Below are 23,204 nucleotides of genomic sequence, written 5' to 3' on the forward strand. Positions count from 1 at the left end.
GGTCTCCTAGCTTGATCTCCATGCCAGGTCTCCTAGCTTGATCTCCATGCCAGGTCTCCTAGCTTGATCTCCATGCCTGGTCTCTTAGCTTGATTTCCATGCCTGGTTTCCTAGCTTGATCTCCATGCCAGGTCTCCTAGCTTTATCTCCATACCTGGTCTCCTACCTTGATCTCCATGCCAGGTCTCCTAGCTTGATCTCCATGCCTGGTTTCCTATCTTGATCTCCATGCCTGGTTTCCTATCTTGATCTCCATGCCTGGTCTCCTAGCTTGATCTCCATGCCTGGTCTCCTAGCTTGATCTCCATGCCTGGTCTCCTAGCTTGATCTCCATGCCTGGTCTCCTAGCTTGATCTCCATGCCTAGTCTCCTAGCTTGATCTCCATGCCTGGTCTCCTAGCTTGATCTCCATGCCTGGTCTCCTAGCTTGATCTCCATGCCTGGTTTCCTAGCTTGATCTCCATGCCAGGTCTCCTAGCTTGATCTCCATGCCTGGTCTCCTAGCTTGATCTCCATGCCTGGTTTCCTAGCTTGATCTCCATGCCAGGTCTCCTAGCTTGATCTCCATGCCTGGTTTCCTATCTTGATCTCCATGCCTGGTCTCCTAGCTTGATCTCCATGCCTGGTCTCCTAGCTTGATCTCCATGCCTGGTTTCCTAGCTTGATCTCCATGCCAGGTCTCCTAGCTTGATCTCCATGCCAGGTCTCCTAGCTTGATCTCCATGCCAGGTCTCCTAGCTTGATCTCCATGCCAGGTCTCCTAGCTTGATCTCCATGCCAGGTCTCCTAGCTTGATCTCCATGCCTGGTCTCCTAGCTTGATCTCCATGCCTGGTCTCTTGATCTAGCGTGATCTCCATGCCTGGTCTCCTAGCTTGATCTCCATGCCTGGTCTCCTAGCTTGATTTCCATGCCAGGTCTCCTAGCTTGATTTCCATGCCAGGTCTCCTAGCTTGATCTCCATGCCAGGTCTCCTAGCTTGATCTCCATGCCAGGTCTCCTAGCTTGATCTCCATGCCTGGTTTCCTAGCTTGATCTCCATGCCTGGTCTCCTAGCTTGATCTACATGCCTGGTCTCCTAGCTTGATCTACATGCCAGGTCTCCTAGCTTGATCTCCATGCCAGGTCTCCTAGCTTTATCTCCATGCCTGGTCTCCTAGCTTGATCTCCATGCCTGGTTTCCTAACTTGATCTCCATGCCAGGTCTCCTAGCTTGATCTACATGCCAGGTCTCCTAGCTTGATCTCCATGCCAGGTCTCCTAGCTTGATCTCCATGCCTGGTCTCCTAGCTTGATCTCCATGCCTGGTCTCCTAGTTTGTGATGTAGTTCAGCTGGGCTTGTGAGGTCTCTAGGGAGACCTAATTTAACCAATTATATGGTCACACCTTGCCTTGGCAAACGTCTGTAGCCACGCCCACGTCTGAGGTCTTTTGTTCTTGACGGCGTCAGACCTAGGCGTCAGGTCGTACACGTGGTTGTGGAGGGTGCTTGGACCACCATAAAAGCCCAAGGAAGAGCATGATCATATAATTGGTTAAATTAGGTCTCCCTAGAGACCTCACAAGCCCAGCTGAACTACATCACAAGCTAGGAGACCAGGCATGGAGATCAAGGTTTAGATAAATGGGGTCTTATGTATAAGCAGTGAGACAGGGAATACAATCAACTTGACCAAAATGAATGTAACTTACAATATAGTTCCGAGGGCAGTTCATCACAGGAACTAAGCCACAGGTCCCAAGACCTACACAGCACGAGTACTGCGCCAAGCCCGTACTCTGCCCAATGCCTCCAACAGTCTCCTCCAGAGACTTTAGCAGCCTTCTCCCGAGCCCTGCACCCCAGCAGCAGCTCCGCTCGAATCTCTGCTCAGGAGCTCTGCACCCCAGCAGCAGCTCTGCTCGAATCTCTGCTCAGGAGCTCTGCACCCCAGCAGCAGCTCCGCTCGAATCTCCTGATCATGCTCTTCCTTGGGCTTTTATGGTGGTCCTAGCACCCTCCACAACCACGTGTACGACCTGACGCCTAGGTCTGACGCCGTCAAGAACAAAAGACCTCAGACGTGGGCGTGGCCACAGACGTTTGCCAAGGCAAGGTGTGACCATATAATTGGTTAAATTAGGTCTCCCTAGAGACCTCACAAGCCCAGCTGAACTACATCACAAGCTTGATCTCCATGCCTGGTCTCCTAGCTTGATCTCCATGCCTGGTTTCCTAACTTGATCTCCATGCCTGGTCTCCTAGCTTGATCTCCATGCCTGGTTTCCAAGCTTGATCTCCATGCCTGGTCTCCTAGCTTGGTGTCAAGGTTAGTGTTCTAATTCGGTCTCCTACCGAGATGTGCTTAAAATATACAAGCCATTATGACTGTTTAAAATCCTTGTAAACTTAAATTTAACACTGAGAACATATAACACTGAGAACATCTTCTCCAGGCGAAACTATCAATACTTTCTAAGACACTGAACATTAAATTTAATGTTCAACATTTCGCTATTAACACACTGAAAACTTGTCAGGCAAAATCGTAGCACAAATCCACTACTAGGCTAGTACAAGTAGGCATCGCCTGTCATTCCTAGCGCTGAGTGTGACCCGTCACTGTTGCTTGGGTGAACTGGATTCAAATTATTATTGTATTACATTACCAGGTGGGTATTAAACCCTTCGGGATCCTACAGCGCCTGTGGAATAAGATTCAATTAGATTTGATCCCATTAAGGTATAATTCTCCAAAACTTGAACTCAAAAGCATTTCGACTGCTGCATGTAACTTGTTCACCACCAGTCAGGAACATTTTCGTTCTCAGTGTGCAACCCTCCACGTTTAGATGCATTTTTTTTTTTGGATACACATCAACAGATATACTCAGAACACAAAGTTCATACACGTTTCCTGGGTTTTACCTGGAGAGAGTTCCGGGGGTCAACGCCCCAGCGGCCTGGTCCGTGGTGGATCGGGGTCTGATCAACCAGGCTGTTACTGCTGGCCACACGCATACTGACGTACGAACCACAGCCCGGTTGGTCAGGTATTGACTTTAGATGCCTATCCAGTGCCTTCTTGCAGACAGCCAGGGGTCTATCGGTAATCCCCCTCATATATGCTGTTAATTGCTGTTAATTGGTTAACTAGGTTAATTGAGTTTTAAGTCAGTCGACTACACGAGCGTCACTGAGGTTGCTTGTTACCTTACACCACCAGTCAACAATGCTTAATCCCTAAAATATGATTTATCGTAAACACGCTGCATATATACACACTGAGACACCTCTAGGTGTATATAAATTCTTTCTCCGTCCTTTTAGGTACTTCCCATAAATAAACCACGGAATGGGAGGTATCTGAACCCACGGCGTGTGTGTCCGTAAATATAATCTCACAAATTGTCTAAACAATAATTTACATCCGTGTGGGTATTCAGCCTTGAATCCAACAACTTCGAATAAACGTCACAAAAAAAGGTTATCTGTCAGCAGAGTAAACAGAAGAAAAGAATCCAATACTCAATACCGAGTTTTCCATTAATATTGACTGGTAACACTCTGGGGGGGGGAGGAGGTTTAGAATTTTCTCTTGGTCGGTTTGACTCGGGTTAAGTCGTTGATTTATAACACAGTAAGAATTCTGTTATTAATCTGGGGACGTTTGTGATCCAGGTTAGACTGTCAATATTTCTTGGAAAATTGACCTTATGTAAACCTGAAAATAAAATAATTTATAAAAATTACAGATGATCTTAAGACTTTATACACATTTAAAATTTGTTTAAAAGATAATTTACATATCGGTAATCCACCAAAACACAGACTACGAGTTAAAACGATGACAGTCGTTGGAATCCTCAAATTTCTCCTCGTTTAATGTGAAGAATTCATTATTGAAAGTTTTAGAATTCACTCAACACGCAAACACCGTTGTCTTTCCTTCTCTTCTAATTCTTTCTCCATTTTTTAACTGATGTTACTGCAAGACTTTTTGTGGTGGCTTCCAATATTTTTTTTTTGTAAAGTTCCCCATAGTTTCATTTCCGGTCGGCTTTAATGGGAGCTTCCGGCAGATTACTCCGCTGGGATTTTTATGCTTCAAGCTGTGCAGTTAAAAGCTTAAGGTGGAAGGGAGAAGAGGGGTTATTGTAGGAAGTTTCTCTAAGTTATGCTCCTTAATTATTAAACTTTAGGTTTATTCTCCATCATTATATTCTATAAACATAAAAGAATGTCAAGTATTAGGAATAATTCTTGGGATATTCAGATGTTTATAAATGAATAAAGGTTTGTTTGGTACAAAATTATTAATATTTATAAGAACATAAATGAAAAAAATTTAAACGTATAAGAGAAAATTATAGAAAGGACTTAATTTTAAATGAGTTCTTGCTAATTGACCAGTTTTACCTATTCGGCACGACATGTATATGTAATCAGTGAGTGTGTGCAGACGTTATATAATTTTCACAATAGTATAAGAGTTTGTTGAGGAGACACTCGACAGTGGCAACACAATCCTCGTTGTGATATGCAAATTTCGCTGTACATTTTTCTCCAGCAACGTTTCAGATTAGACTTAACAAAACGACGAGTGCTCCAGCCACGGCATTGTCTTCAAGACAAGCTGCTCTTCTTCTCAATAGTTGGTCGGTTACAATGATATAATGTAGTCTTCCGATTATGTTGTGATGTTCATTGTACGCCTTTGGTTCAGCAGTGTGGCGGCGACGTTAGGAAAAGCTTTTTGACTTCACTGGAGATTCCTGTTGAGTGCATGACAACAGTAACGTGAAAAATGACTCAGCCGTTACTAAACATTTTCTCCACGGCACGTGCCCCTTAAGGGAGGTTCCTTGATGCTGGTGAGGGGCTCTTGATCTAAGGAATCACATCTGTGCTCCAGGTCCCTGGATTGAGCCTGAATGCCTTCCATCCCCCCACAGCCGCTGTTTAATACTACGGGTTTAACGCTTCCCATCATTATAATAATAATTAATAATAACCCATGGTACGTAATAATGAGGATAATGGAAAAAAATGTAAGTGTTAGGCAGTGTATCAACACTGTACCTACCCACATCTTCAGTTATTGGTGAATTATTTGGCCTACAGTCGTTCTTATTATTCACCTTTGTGCAATCACCCTTTTCTCCCACAATCAGCATTAAAAAAAAAAGAGATGATGCTCTCTAATCCAACATCTCTCCTCCTCTTTATTCCCCTCAAGGAAGGTTCCTTGATGTTGGTGAGGGGCTCTTGATTTAGGGAATTGGATCTGTGCTCCAGTTCCCCGAATTAAGCCTGAATGCCTTCCACATCCCCCCCCAGGCGCTGTATAATCCTCCGGGTTTAGCGCTTCCCCCTTGATTATAATAATAATAATCCTCCTCTTTATTGATTTCTGCATTCTTCCTATTCACAAGTGATCACATATTTCTTTGGGTCCCTTCCGTGTTCAGCAGTTTTATTCTTAATCTTTCCCGTGCCTAGAATTTAAGGCAGGGGTTTCCTCTTGTGGTTTCTAGGCTTCATAATATTATATCCAGTATTACAAAACTATAAAAGTTATTTTAAAAGGTGATCGAATATACTGAAAGGGAAATGTAATGATGACAGGTCCGTAATCGTCATTCATCAGTCATATCCACTCAGGTGAAGCATAATTTTAGTGGTCGTTGACTGTACGAGGGTCATTAAGGCCGCCTGTTCACAGCCAGTGAAGAATAACCTGATCTCTACAACAAGGACTAAAGAAAATACTCAGTGTGTATACTGATATTCTATACAGATAAATGCCTCGGTGTATATATGCCTTTCGGTGTGTATATATACACTGAGAGATATTCACCTGTCGTTGAACATACAGATAAACATCTCGGTGTATATTCAATGAGAGAGAGATTGATTTTGGTGTATATAAACTGGATATATAATATTTCCCCTTTTTGTAAGCGTTGAGTCAAAAGTCCTTTAGATTATTTTAGCAGGACTGAAAGACTTCAGTTACGTCTTAGTCTTATACAATATACTGAAACCTTTACAAAGTAAAAAAAAAAAAGGTCGACAACGGACTGGCAAAGAATAAATAAATAATACTGCGACTAGAACAGTTCACCAACGACTGGAATTTAAAACTAGAACTTTATGACGACGTTTCGGTCCATGCTGAACCACTGCCCCAGCTATGGCTTGGCAATGGTTCAGAACGGACCATTGCGGGTTGCGTTTTTTTTTTTTTTTTTTTTTTTTTTTTTTTTTTTTTTTTTTTTTTTTTTTTGTGTGAAGAGAAATTGGCAAGCTGCAAATACGGTGAAGAGCGAATTACTTCGGACGGAAGATGAACACGGTTGATGCTCTTCAAGGAAAGTTTCTTGATGCCAACGAAGAGTTCTTGATCTAGGGGTTGAGGGAGCTCATACTAGTTTAGCACTTCCCTCTGAATATAACAAAAATATCACTATGAGTTACGGGCATTTATGTTCCATCCCCACAGACCACTGCGTACGTCTGTGCCAGTCCCACAGACCACTGCCTATGTCTGTGCCAGTCCCACAGACCACTGCCTATGTCTGTGCCAGTCCCACAGACCACTGCCTATGTCTGTGCCAGTCCCACAGACCACTGCCTATGTCTGTGCCAGTCCCACAGACCACTGCCTATGTCTGTGCCAGTCCCACTGACCACTGCCTATGTCTGTGCCAGTCCCACTGACCACTGCCTATGTCTGTGCCAGTCCCACAGACCACTGCCTATGTCTGTGCCAGTCCCACAGATCACTGCCTATGTCTGTGCCAGTCCCACAGACCACTGCCTATGTCTGTGCCCTTCACCAGTATTAAGGTTCCTTCCTGGAAAGAGACGTTATGTACAGCGTGTCCCGCACGTGTACACAAGACACACGGTGCTGGTCATGAAATTTTACTACGAAGGCGTTTACTCCGCTAGAGACTTTATCAGTTCACACAGAACGAGAAGACATGGCATTTTGTTTCGCAGTAAAATGAAATAACTCGCACTGTGTCTCTTATCTTCGTATTATGGATATTTACCGTCGTTTTACCGCGTTCAAGAGGGCTTCTCAACAGAACTAGACCTTACGACTCACTCGCCATGAGTTCAAATTCCACCCGTTCCACGGTTTCTCAGCTGAACAAGGGTGGAGAAAGGAAGGAGCCTTCTTTATTCTGTGTTATGGTAAATTAACATTAGTCTGGTAACAGACGATACATTGTATCCCCTCAGAGCTTGAGGACGAGCTAAGATGTTAAGTCCTAAGTGTCGCATGTCTGGAGATAGTAACCTTAGCTCACACGTGACAATAACACCTGGAAAAAGATGGCACTGATACAGATCGACATGTACATATTTCCTATTATTATTTTGTGAAATAACGAGTGACGTTTGTGGAATCTGTATTTAGAGTGTAGTGGTTTCAATTTTTTTTTCACTAGGGGTCCTCTTCTCCGTCTTCATAGAGAGAGAGAGAGAGAGAGAGAGAGAGAGAGAGAGAGAGAGACAGAGAGAGAGAGAGAGGGAGGGAGGGGAGGGGTTGGGTTGGGTTGGTCATTCTTCTGGAAACGATGTAAACCCAATTTTTTCGAGGCTTAAAAATAAAAAGTGATAATGAATTAACAAAAAAAAGTCTTATTTTCAACTGAACATTAACATTTTTTTCATTCTGCAACTTTGGTCGTTTAAAAGATATTTTTTTTCCTAGAAAGTAAACGCCAACACTGAAATTAAAGCAAATTTATTAATGTTAAAATAATGTGACATTTGCTGTTAATTTTTTTCCAGAAATGTGAAATCTGGGTTAGAGAGATTTTGAAACAGATAACTAACACATTCCTAATGACAGCCAATAGGTGGTTTATGACAATTTGTATTTTGGAAAGTGCTTTACATTCTGTCAAGAAATTATAGCTAAGCTACGATAATAGTCTGGTAAACTGCAGCTCTAAGAACTAACATCTGGATCGACATGATGAAATTATAACTAAATCAGTGGAGTTGCAGGAGTTTGTGTTCATCGAAATATGACAGACTTCACACAATCACCTCAGAGACAGAGATAGAGACAGATACAGACAGACGGAGACAGAGACTGGCAAAGTCAATCAGCTAACCAGCCAGGTTGTGGCGGTAATTATTAATATTCCTGGAGAGTGTAAAGAAATAAACATAGCTGTAGATCTGGTCTCTGAAAAAAATAAGTACAAGATCTTTGGCAAATTTCCTACCACGCCCATCTTTCTTTCTTCCCTCCCCCCTCCAAAAAAAATCGTGATATAGCGACGAGTCCACATCAGTTTTTTCGATGTTTTTGAAAAAAAAAACATATGTTAAGATAGATACACAAACACATGTGCCAGTCTTGGTGCTACCCACCATGTACACATGTTAAAAATAGTGTACAAAAGAGGAGTCCAAGAACAAGTGAACCAATAATTTCATTATTTAAACGAATAAAGAATTTCACAAACAGTTGTACCTCAATTAGTGATATGACACTGAAGATCAGTGCTTCTAGTGGAAGAGCAAAAGCAAATCTCCATTTAATATTTCCCAGGGAAAGATAATTCAGGGTTTAAACTGCAAGATACGAAAACTTCAACGTTTATAATAAAGTACAATTAATATAGAATTATAGATAAAAGCATCATCTAGGGGATTAATAGGTTTTCAAATTAATATGGTAATAGAGTATTAAATTATATATATATATATATATATATATATATATATATATATATATATATATATATATATATATATATTATATATATATATATATATATAATATATATATATATATATATAATATATATATATATATATAATATATATATATATATAATATATATATTAATATTATATATATATATATATATATATATATATATATATATATATATATATATATATATATATATATATATATATATATATATATATATAAGAGAGAGAGAAATAAATATGCAAACTTGTAAATTACGTGAAAAATAAACAAAAGTAAGCTTAATACTAGGTATACATAAGGTCTAGCTGCCACTACCGATTCCAATAAACTCATGCCTAAACTTTTTGAGGTAAACAATAAGAGCGAGAAGACAGATATGTGTGAAGCAGAGATAAGATAATGGAAGTGTGGGAAGCGCGAGTGTATATATAAACACAGAAACAGTTGCAGTAGTAGGGAGGTAAGAGTAAACGGGAAGAGAGAGAGAGAGAGAGAGAGAGAGAGAGAGAGAGAGAGAGAGAAAGTGACAGTGAGTCTGAGTCATAAATCATAGAGCCAATTTGCTACCTTAATCTGCAGTCGCCCCTGTACCTTCCTTGATATCAAAGGCAGTCTTTCATCATTAGCCAGGCTAAGAATGTCCCTTTCCCCCTGGGTAAGAATGTCCCCTTTCCCCAAGGATGCTCTCCAGCATATCCTGATGGAGGCCCTGAGGTTCAAGAGGATTTTAGGAGTACGAGGGAAATGGGAGAGGCGAAAGAGAGTTAGAGTAGGGAGAGGATAAGAGGAAGGGGTATAGGAGGAGGTCGTATAAGGGGAATGATAAAGTAAAATAAAAAAATGTATATATTACTGTAGTGTTTCGCTTTGACTAACAAATGAGATGAAATCCATTACTTGAAGAAAAGTTTATTCTCAAGGAGGAAGTGTTTTTAGCTTTGTATAAGATCCTCGTGAATCATGACCTAAGACTAAGAAGTTGTTGTTCTTCCTGCAGCCAAGATGCTTTCAAAGTTCCACGAGTGTTTATCGAAGCTCAAGTTATGCTGTAGTTACTACAGGAACGAACAACCCACCAAGTCTGTCATCTCAGCCTGAACCAGGGGCTGGGTTTCAAGATTTATTCAATCTCTCTCTCTGTAACTGGATGGTCGCTTAATGGTGTGAGAGCCTCTGAAAATCTATTTAGCTTATGCATACTGTACTAGCTACACTTATAACCATGGCAGCAAAGTATGCAGGATCATGGCTTAGTGGTAGCGTCCTCAGCTCACTACCGAAGGACCCAGGTTTGAACCTGGGGCGGGCTCATACTTTGGGAATGCTTCCTTGTATCTATTAAACATGTTTAGTTGGACGTCAATAAGAACCTGGGCTTTGAAAAACGATGAAGTCAGCAGCACTTAGCCTCTAAATTCAACAACGTAAAGAACAAAAACTGAATTTCGTGAAAACTTGACCGAGAAAAGGAAAGGTGAAGCACACTGCATATTTTTGGACTATCAGAAGGCCTTGGATACGATGCCCCATGTGCGTCTAATTAACCGGCTGAAAAAGCAGGATACAGTGCATCATGTGGGGAAGACGAGACGACGTCGATCTTGGGCATCATGTGGGGAAGACGAGACGACGTCGAACTTGAGCATCATGTGGGGAAGACGATCTTGGGAAAAGTAACACCTTAAATTCTCCAGGGTTTTCTTCTCATTAACGATGACAACTTATGGGAAGCTACTAAGTCCATATCAACGTTTACAGTTAGGTGACTGAAAGACTAACTGGATGGACTGGAAATTCACGAGAGGTTAAAAAAAATGCTGGATGATTTGGAATATCTTCAAGAATGAGACACATGTTTAACATTTAGGAATCTTTATTTACGAAACGTTTCGTCACACTGTGTGGCTGAACGTTCCTAAATAGTCCTAAATGTTGTACTAGTGTTTCATTCTTCAGCTTGTCGGTTTTTCTAAACCATTTATCACATCTGCAGAAGTGACCCATTAAAATGGAGAAGTGACGAGAAAAGGAGGAGACAGGATACCCTCAGTGCTGTACCATTTATAATGGAAGAAAACTGCTAGGGTCAGGTATTGTGTACATGAACACTTGTGTACATGAACACTTGTGTACATGAACACTTGTGTACATGAACACTATTATTGTGTACATGAACACTATTATTGCGTACTTGAACATTTATTGTGTACATGAACACTCATTGTACACGTGAACACGCACATTGTGTACATGAACACAGTTATTGTGTCCACGAACACTGTTACTGTTCTCAATAACAGTTATTTTTTCTTCAAAAAAATAATATTGATTTTACGTGAAGAAAATTTCCCTGTACACAATTCTTGTGTTTATATACACAGTTATTATTGTTTATATACAGTTATTATTGTTCATATAGACAGTTATTGTGTTTATATACACAGTTTATTATTGTTTATATAGACAGTTATTGTGTTTATATACGCATTTATTCCATTTTGAATGCAACTCTGCGTAAATCTCCGTCTGTGAGAGTTCCTGCCGAGTGTCCTCAACTTCCTCCCTTGACTGGAGTGGATAATAACCAGGCAACAAGAAAATACAGTCGTGATTTTAAAAGAATTATCACTTGGCAATGCTCCGGATGTTCAGGATTTGAATTAATAAATGCTGAAAAAACGCAATATTTCCACTATCAACCTGTCTGTCTGCGGCTTGACTGGAACACGACCTCACACCACATCTGAAAAACGTGAAGATTTTTTGACGTTCCGTATTTTTTTTTTCCCTTCCCTATTGAGCTTATTTGTGGTTAAAGTAAAGTTTTTAATAAATTCATGTAATCTACCGTAACTTAGCCTAACCCTGAACTAACCTAAATACATAAAAAAAATATGCTAACGGGAAATATTAATTAATTGACTTGGGGCCAACGAGTAAGATAACGGGCATCGTAAATTTGCGGCTGGGTCGAGCAATGTGCATAAGTATGCATAACGTGCATTAGTGTGCATAATGCCTTCACCCCCGTAGTTCCTTCACTTCACTCTTTTTCGTTGGTGTTACACTCAGGTGATAGGGAAGTCGGGCATAAGGCTTTTATGGGATGGTGTTACGGGGAATGAACACCGTGCTGCTCTTTGCAATGGACCGAATTAAGCCGCAGCTGTGAAAAATAATGAAAAGAAATAAATTCTCATACTTGCTCCTCTACCCAACCCAAGTCTCGTATGTTGAATAAATAGAGTATTACAGTTATCAATAATAATGTTGGAGCTATTACTATATATGTTAATATTATTTCTATTACCACAAATGAAGATTTAATAATGCTATAAGTGTTACTGAAATTTGTATTACTACGACTGTTACTACATAAATTATCATTAGACTTAATCTTTCTACGAAAATATCTAATTGAAGTTATGATTTGTCATTGTCTAAAGTATTGCTCTCACATGAGGCACCAGCTGGTTATATCAGGCCCCAGCTGGTTATATCAGGCCCCAGCTGGTTATATCAGGCCCCAGCTGGTTATATCAGGCCCCAGCTGGTTATATCAGGCCCCAGCTGGTTATACCAGGCACGAACTGGCTATATCAGGTACCAGCTGGTTATACCAGGCCCCAGCTGGTTATACCAGGCACCAGCTCGTTAAACCAGGCACCGCATAGTTACAACAGGCACCAGCTGGTTATACCAGGCACCAGGCAGATATACCAGAGGCACCAGCCAGATATACCAGGCACCAGGCAGATATACCAGGCACCAGCCAGATATACCAGGCACCAGCCAGATATACCAGAGGCACCAGCCAGATATACCAGGCACCAGTCGTTTAACAACACTGGGGTATCAGTTACAGCTAAAAGTTTACGGGAGTCTGTATAAACTCCACAAGTTCTTTCTTAGGGCAAAAAAAAAGAAATCACAAAACGCATCAAAGACTCTCCAGCCATGGTACAATATAAAAAAGTGCATTTTGCAGTAAATTGGTTCAATTAAACCACGTAGAAATACAACGGGAACTATACAGGTATGGTCAAATATTATCAGTGTTTTGGAAAAAATTCTCAAAAAAATTAAATTAAGGCGTCTGAGACATCTGTCAACTACGTAAGCAGCGATTTATGACTCTTGTGGGTTTAGCGCTTGGTTTTGAAAATAATAATTAGAATTAGCCATGTAAGCAGTAAGATCCTTTTATTTTCGTGTCTGCACCCTTTGTGCGAGGCAGTTATTGAATGAGTGATGGTGAATGGGTTTTCCTTGTTAGCGGGAGGCTCTAAAACCGTGTGAGTGATTCGATGGAGTAGCAGAGGCTCGTACCTGCTCCCAAAGGCACACATAATAGTACACTGACATGAAAGAGGACAGCGATGGAGAAAAGGTTAACAAGACTATTTTAACAAATTAACAAATAGGAAACAGACCAAATAACAATGATGATGCAGAAACAAAAGAAAATGTGGAGGGAACAGTAATACAATAAACGAAGGAGACAGAATCATGAGAAACTAAGGAAAAGGAATCGAGAGTAACGAAGAAGACAGAGACTTGAGCCGGTAAGGAGGAACCACCATGAGAAATCAAGAAAAGGTCAATACAAAAATGGTGACATAACCACAGGAGACGAAAGAGAACCACAAGAAACATAGAAAACAGATTCATAAGAAACTAAGGAGAAAGCACCAGAAGAAACGAAGTAGGCCGTGGCTTAAGACACCAGTAACAATAATCTTTATTTCTGCAAGTACGTGTACAACTTATACAGACCATAGCTGACATCAGTGACATACTATAGAGAAAGCGCCTTGTTGTGCAGAGCATTTCGGGTAAAAATATTAGGTTAATTTTGTCTCCAGGATGCGACCCACACCAGTCGACTAACACCCAGGTACCTATTTACTGCTGGGTGAACAGGGACAGCAGGTGTCTTAAGGAACACTCCCCGGTGTTTCCATCCGTTCCGGATAGAAGACAGCACTATAAGAAACACAGCAGCAACACATGCAACGTAGCAGATAGCAACACAAAAAAATTAAGGAAGCAGCAATTCAGAAGGGGAGAAAGAGAGACAGAGACAGAGAGACAGACAGACAGACAGACAGACAGACAGACAGACAGACAAACTAATAAGAAATAAGTGAGGCTCACAAGACAACAAAACCACGAAGAAACGAAATTCAGGAACCTGAAGAAACACACTCAGAGGATTACATAACAACGAACTCAAAAGTACAATAAATGCAAATCATAACGAAAGATCCAGAAATCATTACGGTATGTAAATGCAGCAAGAGGAAGCGAAACATGGATACACATAGAAACTCAGTAATAACAGAAGAAGAAACGTAGGTTTTAACTGGGAACGAGGGGAAAAGTCGCGGGAAGCCTCTGCCAAGGTGTTTCGCCCTGAAGAGATTTTATTTGAGCCATGTTTTTAAAAACTCTGTAGAGTGAAACACTGTCACAAAAAGCTGTCCCTAGAGCGAAACGCTGTCCTTACAGCAAAATGCTATTCCAATAAAAGTCCCTAAAGCGAAAGTCTACCCCAGTAAAGTTCTCTTAGAACGAAACTGTCTCGATAAAGCTGTCCTTAGAGCAAAGTGTAGTATCGAGAAAGCTCTTTTAAAACAAAACATTGTTTCAAAAGACACTCCCTAGAGCGAAACGTTGCCCCAGCGAAGACTTATCCGAGAACTGAGCTGGGGGTGTATGGATCGTACGTTTGGTCATCGCTCGTTTCGCCAGTACGTCCTTCAGTCACACGCCAGGAAGTGCATAATCTTGCCAAGAACGTGAGATTTCTTGGTCAAACATTAAAAATAATAATACCTTCACATTAATATGTGCAAGGTGCCCAATCGATCTTCTTAAAAACCCATCAGTATTAATGTGGATTTCTCACATGCGTTGCGCAACAAATTTCTCGATTAGATTAGGTTTGTAGCGCACTGAACTGTGGTACGATCCCTGGTACAGATGGAAACGTTAGGGCGTGTCTCCTTAAGACTGCTGCTGTCCCTGTTTACCTAGAAGTAAATAGGTACCCAAGTGTTAGCCGATTGGTGTGTATCGTATCCTGGGGACAAAATTAGGGCTTTCTTTATAGTATGTCAGTGATGTCAGCTATGGTCTGTATGTTGTACATGTACTTATAGAAATAAAAATATTAATATTATGGATTATATTATCATGGAAAATATTCAATAATAACATGCCACAACGGGGAAAATGTTGTAAATATAAGTTAATATCGGTACGGAAGACACAACTATGTTTTTTCACTGTTGAAGGTCCCTTCACCAGTTTCCCATCTGACTGTCCTTACAATATGAATGTCTGTGTGGGTAAGAGGATTTGTTGAAGCATCATTCTTAGGTGAGAAATATCCGATTTTTCAGGAGAAAAACATGAGCATTGAGAAATAGACTCTAACAGCGTAAAAAAACGAGTGCGTGTCAACTGTTTTTATAGATGAATATAGAAGAGAATTCAGAGGAAAGGCAAATTAGAGGGATAGTAAAGCAGATAGCTGCCAGGGAAGTGTGGCTTAAAGCCTGCCTTCCAGAATAGACAATTCTGGAAACAAGTCAACGATATGTTTAGTAATAATTTAAAAAATATCAGTTGCAAGGTTCACTAATGAATTAGTCAGGTTGACCTGTAGGTCAGGAGGATCGATTTTCGGGCAGGACGAGGAGTAAAGGTTTCCTTTACGTCTGGTGCCGCTGTACAGTAGTAAAGAGGTACCTGGGTATTAACATCCTGAGGATTGGTGGTTCACTTTAAATAGGGACGGTGTTAGAAATAAGCTGAGATAGTATAACATTCTTTAACCATTACACTCAGCTGTGTGAAACAAAGAATAACACAAGAAGACATACACAAATGATCTCACTTTAACCAAACAACTATAAATCTTCTCTCTTTATCTGTTCACTCGAAAATAAGAAACTGCTAATTATGGATTACTCAGAATGAATTCCATTGTGTATTTGTTTTAATGTTGTGACGATTTTATGAGTGACGACCACAGGTTAACACGACGGCAAGAACCACCAGGACTTCCTTCTCCCAGTCGTCAAGTAACACACACACACACACACACACACACACACACACACACACACACACACACTAAAATCAGAGGTATTGGTAAGTTGGGCAGGAATAGGCTGTTTGAGGCGGAAATCAGATACACAAGGGCACAATTGGAAATTATAAACATAGATGAGTCACAGGGATGTCAGAAACTATTTCTTCAGCCTCAGAGTGGTAAGGAAGTAGAATGACCTGGACAGCGAAGTGGTAGAGACAGATTCTGTTAAGTTTTAACAGTAACCCCGAGGGAGATAGGGCTCTTGAAGCTGAGAGAGAGAGAGAGAGAGAGAGAGAGAGAGAGAGAGAGAGAGAGAGAGAGAGAGAGAGAGAGAGAACCTGCTAGTGTTCATTTAAGAGGCAGGGCCAGGAGCTGAGACTCCCCCTTTCTACAACAACCAATAGGTGAGGACACGCAAAGACACAGGAGTCGTGAATCGCATGCTGCATACACAACTAGGTAAGCACACAACACACCCCAGCGTGCGGGCACAACAACAAATAAAGAACAATCCCAAACAAACAAGCAAACACAGAGCATGGAGAGCTGAAGCAGCCCTTGGGAGGGAGGGGGAGAAGGGCAGGGTAAGGGGAATTATAAGGAAGGGAGGGGGTTATTACTGGGTGGGGGCAGATGGGGGACAGACCCCTCGCTAATATTCCCTTGATCGATACCCACGTTAAAAGGCCGCAGCTGACCCCTCCTCTACCCTCCCCCTCACAAATTAAGCCTCACCCCCCCCTTCTCTCCCTATATATCTCCTCCCTCTCCCTCCCTCCTTTTCCATCACAAACTACACGCTGCGAATGTACAGACTGACGTTAAAAAGAGCGTCAGGAGTGGGTTAATACCTGACAGTGTGTGGCTGGCACGCCGCTGTCAGCTTAGCTCGTCAGCGAGGTGGTGGTGGGACCCACGGCAGGATTATATCAGCTGGCTGGGATTATTGTGGTCCTGGGGAAATGTTGCTATCCTCACTCACCCTGTCTGCCTGCCTGCCTGCCTGCCTGTCTACCTGCCTGCCTGCCTGCCTGTCTACCTGCCTGTCTACCTGCCTGCATGCCTGCCTGTCTACCTGCCTGCCTGTCTACCTGCCTCCCTGCCTGCCTGTCTACCTGCCTGCCTGTCTACCTGCCTGCCTGTCTACCTGCCTGCCTGTCTACCTGCCTGCCTGTCTACCTGCCTGCCTGTCTACCTGCCTGCCTGTCTACCTGCCTGTCTGTCTACCTGCCTGCATGCATTCTATTCATCCGAAACTCCCTGCCTACCTCTTGCCTATTTAACTACCTTCTTTCGTATCTACTTTCTTCCCTGACAGTTCCTCTCCCTGCCACCTTTTTCTCCCTGCCACCTGTGTCTCTCTCTCTCTCTCTCTCTCTGCCGCTTGCCTACGTCCCTCCCTCCCTATTTATATATCTCCCTGCTAGTTGCTTCCCTCCCTATCACCTGCCTGCTTCCCTATCTGCCAGCTGCCTGCTTCCCTCCCTATCATCTGCCTGCTTCCCTCCCTATCATCTGCCTGCTTCCCTCTCTGCCACCTGCCTGCTTCCCTCCCTGTCACCTGCCTGCTTCCCTCTCTGCCATCTGCCTGCTTCCCTCTCTGCCACCTGCCTGCTTCCCTTCCTGTCACCTGCCTGCTTCCCTCTCTGCCACCTGCCTGCTTCCCTCCCTGTCACCTGCCTGCTTCCCTCCCTGTCACCTGCCTGCTTCCCTCCCTGTCACCTGCCTGCTTCCCTCCCTGTCACCTGCCTGCTTCCCTCCCTGTCACCTGCCTGCTTCCCTCCCTGTCACCTGCCTGCTTCCCTCCCTGTCACCTGCCTGCTTCCCTCCCTGTCACCTGCCTGCTTCCCTCCCTGCCATCTGCCTGCTTCCCTCCCTGCCATCTGCCTGCTTCCCTCCCTGCCACCTGCCTGCGTCCCTCCCTGTCACCTGCCTGCGTCCCTCCCTGTCACCTGCCTGCGTCCCTCCCTGTCCCCTGCCTGCTTCTCTCCCTGTCACCTGCCTGCTTCCCTCCCTGTCACCTGCCTGCTTCCCTCCCTGTCACCTGCCCGCTTCCCTCCCTGTCACCTGCCCGCTTCCCTCCCTGTCACCTGCCTGCGTCCCTCCCTGCCACCTGCCTGCTTCCCTCTCTGCCACCTGCCTGCGTCCCTCCCTGTCACCTGCCTGCTTCTCTCCCTGCCACCTGCCTGCTTCCCTCTCTGCCACCTGCCTGCTTCCCTCCCTGCCACCTGCCTGCGTCCCTCCCTGCCACCCGCCTGCGTCCCTCCCTGCCACCTGCCTGCGTCCCTCCCTGCCACCTGCCTGCATTCCCTGTCACCTGCCTGCTTCCCTCCCTGTCACCTGCCTGCGTCCCTCCCTGTCACCTGGCTGCGTCCCTCCCTGTCACCTGGCTGCGTCCCTCCCTGTCACCTGCCTGCTTCCCTCCCTGTCACCTGCCTGCTTCCCTCCCTGCCATTTGCCTGCTTCCCTCCCTGCCACCTGCCTGCGTCCCTCCCTGTCACCTGCCTGCGTCCCTCCCTGTCCCCTGCCTGCTTCTCTCCCTGTCACCTGCCTGCTTCTCTCCCTGTCACCTGCCTGCTTCCCTCCCTGCCATCTGCCTGCTTCCCTCCCTGTCACCTGCCTGCGTCCCTCCCTGTCACCTGCCTGCGTCCCTCCCTGTCACCTGCCTGCTTCCCTCCCTGCCATCTGCCTGCTTCCCTCCCTGCCACCTGCCTGCGTCCCTCTGTCACCTTCCTGCTTCCCTCCCTGTCACCTTCCTGCTTCCCTCCCTGTCACCTGCCCGCTTCCCTCCCTGTCACCTGCCTGCTTCCCTCCCTGTCAACTGCCTGCTTCACTCCCTGTCACCTGCCTGCTTCCCTCACTGCCACCTGCCTGCTTCCCTCCCTGTCACCTGCCTGCTTCCCTCCCTGTCACCTGCCTGCTTCCCTCCCTGCCATCTGCCTGCTTATCTCCCTGTCACCTGCCTGCTTCCCTCCCTGCCATCTGCCTGCGTCCCTCCCTGTCATCTGCCTGCTTCTCTCCCTGCCACCTGCCTGCTTCCCTCCCTGCCACCTGCCTGCGTCCCTCCCTGCCACCTGCCTGCGTCCCTCCCTGCCACCTGCCTGCGTCCCTCCCTGCCACCTGCCTGCGTCCCTCCCTGTCACCTGCCTGCGTCCCTCCCTGTCACCTGCCTGCGTCCCTCCCTGTCACCTGCCTGCTTCCCTCCCTGTCACCTGCCTGCTTCCCTCCCTGCCATCTGCCTGCGTCCCTCCCTGCCACCTGCCTGCGTCCCTCCCTGTCACCTGCCTGCGTCCCTCCCTGTCACCTGCCTGCTTCTCTCCCTGCCACCTGCCTGCTTCCCTCTCTGCCACCTGCCTGCTTCCCTCCCTGTCACCTGCCTGCTTCCCTCCCTGTCACCTGCCTGCTTCCCTCCCTGTCACCTGCCCGCTTCCCTCCCTGTCACCTGCCCGCTTCCCTCCCTGTCACCTGCCTGCGTCCCTCCCTGTCACCTGCCTGCTTCCCTCCCTGTCACCTGCCTGCTTCCCTCCCTGTCACCTGCCTGCTTCCCTCCCTGTCACCTGCCTGCTTCCCTCCCTGTCACCTGCCTGCGTCCCTCCCTGTCACCTGCCTGCGTCCCTCCCTGTCACCTGCCTGCGTCCCTCCCTGTCACCTGCCTGCGTCCCTCCCTGTCACCTGCCTGCTTCTCTCCCTGCCACCTGCCTGCTTCCCTCCCTGCCACCTGCCTGCTTCCCTCCCTGCCACCTGCCTGCTTCCCTCCCTGCCACCTGCCTGCGTCCCTCCCTGCCACCTGCCTGCGTCCCTTCCTGCCACCTGCCTGGATCCCTCCCTGTCACCTGCCTGCGTCCCTCCCTGTCACCTGCCTGCTTCTCTCCCTGCCACCTGCCTGCTTCCCTCTCTGCCACCTGCCTGCTTCCCTCCCTGCCACCTGCCTGCGTCCCTCCCTGCCACCTGCCTGCGTCCCTCCCTGTCACCTGCCTGCGTCCCTCCCTGTCACCTGCCTGCGTCCCTCCCTGTCACCTGCCTGGATCCCTCCCTGTCACCTGCCTGCGTCCCTCCCTGTCACCTGCCTGCTTCTCTCCCTGCCACCTGCCTGCTTCCCTCTCTGCCACCTGCCTGCTTCCCTCCCTGCCACTTGCCTGCGTCCCTCCCTGTCACCTGCCTGGATCCCTCCCTGTCGCCTGCCTGCGTCCCTCCCTGTCACCTGCCTGCGTCCCTCCCTGTCACCTGCCTGCGTCCCTCTCTGCTATCCGTCAACTGCCTATTTGCCTGTCTTGCTGCTCTTGACACCTGCGTGGCTTCTGTGATGTCTGTGGGTCACCCCTCTGCTGAGGGTGCAGCTGGAGGCGCTGCTGTTGCTTCTGCTGCTGACGGGGACCATTCCAGTGGGAGAGAGAGAGAAAGAAGAGAGAGAGAGAGAGAGATTGAATAAAGTATGTTCTTGACTGAATCTCACGAGAAATACGAATATTATTATTATTATTATTATTTTTTTTTTTATTATCACACCGGCCGATTCCCACCAAGGCAGGGTGGCCCGAAAAAGAAAAACTTTCACCATCATTCACTCCATCACTGTCTTGCCAGAAGGGTGCTTTACACTACAGTTTTTAAACTGCAACATTAACACCCCTCCTTCAGAGTGCAGGCACTGTACTTCCCATCTCCAGGACTCAAGTCCGGCCTGCCGGTTTCCCTGAATCCCTTCATAAATGTTACTTTGCTCACACTCCAACAGCACGTCAAGTATTAAAAACCATTTGTCTCCATTCACTCCTATCAAACACGCTCACGCATGCCTGCTGGAAGTCCAAGCCCCTCGCACACAAAACCTCCTTTACCCCCTGATGCATATTAATATCCTGATGCATATTAGTATCCTGATGCATATTAACATCCTGGTGCATATTAACATCCTGGTGCATACTAACATCCTGGTGCATACTAACATCCTGGTGCATACTAACATCCTGGTGCATATTTACATCCTGATGCATATTAACATCCTGGCGCATATTAATATCCTGGTGCATATTAACATCCTGGTGCATATTAATATCCTGGTGCATATTAACATCCTGGGGCATATTAACATCCTGGTGCATATAAATATCCTGGTGCATATAAATATCCTGATGCATATTAACATCATGATGCATACCAACATCCTGGTGCATACTAACATCCTGGTGCATACTAACATCCTGATGCATACTAACATCCTGATGCATACTAACATCCTGATGCATACTAACATCCTGGTGCATACTAACATCCTGGTGCATATTAACATCCTGGTGCATATTAACATCCTGGTGCATACTAACATTCTGATGCATACTAAAATCCTCATGCATACTAAAATCCTGATGCATACTAACATCCTGATGCATAATAACATCCTGATGCATACTAACATCCTCATGCATACTAACATCCTCATGCACACTAACATCCTGGTGCATACTAACATCCTGATGCATACTAACAACCTGATGCATGCTAACATCCTCATGCATGCTAACACCCTGGTGCATACTGACATCCTGGTGCATACTAACATCCTGATGCATGCTAACACCCTGGTGCATACTGACATCCTGGTGCATACTGACATCCTGGTGCATACTAACATCCTGGTGCATTCTAACATCCTGATGCATACTAACATCCTGACGCATACTAACATCCTGACGCATACTAACATCCTGATGCATATTAACATCCTGATGCATATTAACATACTGGTGCATATTAGCATCCTGTCATATTAACATCCTGTGCATATTAACATCCTGGTCATATTAACATCCTGGTGCATCTACATCCTCTACTAACATCTGGTACCAAACATCCTTGTGCATACTAACATCCTGGTGCTATTAACATCCCGATGCATATTAACATCCTGATGCATATCTAATATACTGGTCATATTAACATCCTGGTGCATATTAACATCCTGATAAGATCTGGTATATAACATCCTGGTGATATTAACATCCTGGGCATATTAACATCCTGATGCTATAACATACTGGTGCATATTAACATCCTGGTCATATTAACATCCTGCATATTACATCCTGGTGATATTCATCCTGGTGCATATAACATCCTGGTCATATTAATATCCTGGTGCATATAATATCCTGGTGATATTAAATCCTGGTGCATATAAATCCTGTATATAATTTTCCCGTGATATTAACATTCCTGGTCATATAACATCCTGTGCATATTAACTTCTGGTCATACTACATCCTGGTGATATTAACATCCTGGTGCATACTAACATCCTGGTATATTAACATCCTGTGCATACTAACATCCTGGTGATATTTAAAATCCTGGTGCATATTAAATCCTGGTGCATACTAACATCCTGGGCATATTAACATCCTGGATATAACATCCTGGTGCAACTAACATCTGGTGCATACTAACATCCTGGGCATATTAACATCCTGGTGCATACTAACATCCTGGTCATATAACATCCTGGTGATATTAACATCCTGGTGCATATTAACATCCTTGCATACTAACATCCTGGGGCATATTATATCCTGGCATATAACATCCTGGTGCATATAACATCTGGTGCATATTAACATCCTGGCATATTAACATCCTGGTCATACTAACATCCTGGTGCATATAACATCCTGGTCATATTAACATCCTGGCTAACAACATCCTGGTGCATATTAATATCCTGGTCATAACATCCTGGTGCATATAACATCTGGTGCATACTAACATCCTGGCATATAACATCCTGGGGCATACTAAATCCTGGTGATATTAACATCCTGGTCATATTAACATCCTGGTGCATATTAACATCCTGGTCATAAATAACATCCTGGTGCATATAACATCCTGTGCATACTAAATCCTGTATATTAACATCCTGTGCATACTAACATCCTGGTGATATTAAATCCTGGTGCATATTAACATCCTGTGCATATTAAATCCTGGTGCATACTAATATCCTGGTGCATATTAACATCCTGGTGCATACAACATCCTGGTGCATATAAATCCTGTGCATACTAACATCCTGGTGCATATTAACATCCTGGTGCATACTAACATCCTGGTGCATATTAACATCCTGGTGCATACTAACATCCTGGTGCATATTAACATCCTGGTGCATACTAACATCCTGTTGCATATTAACATCCTGATGCATATTAACATCCTGGTGCATACTAACATCCTGGTGCATATTAACATCCTGGTGCATATTAACATCCTGGTGCATACTAACATCCTGTTGCATATATAAATCCTGATGCTATAAATCCTGGTGATATTAACATCCTGGTGCATATTAACATCCTGGTGCATAATAACAT

Source organism: Cherax quadricarinatus, chromosome 54 (genome assembly GCF_038502225.1).
Source record: "Cherax quadricarinatus isolate ZL_2023a chromosome 54, ASM3850222v1, whole genome shotgun sequence".
Lineage (NCBI taxonomy): Eukaryota > Metazoa > Arthropoda > Malacostraca > Decapoda > Parastacidae > Cherax > Cherax quadricarinatus.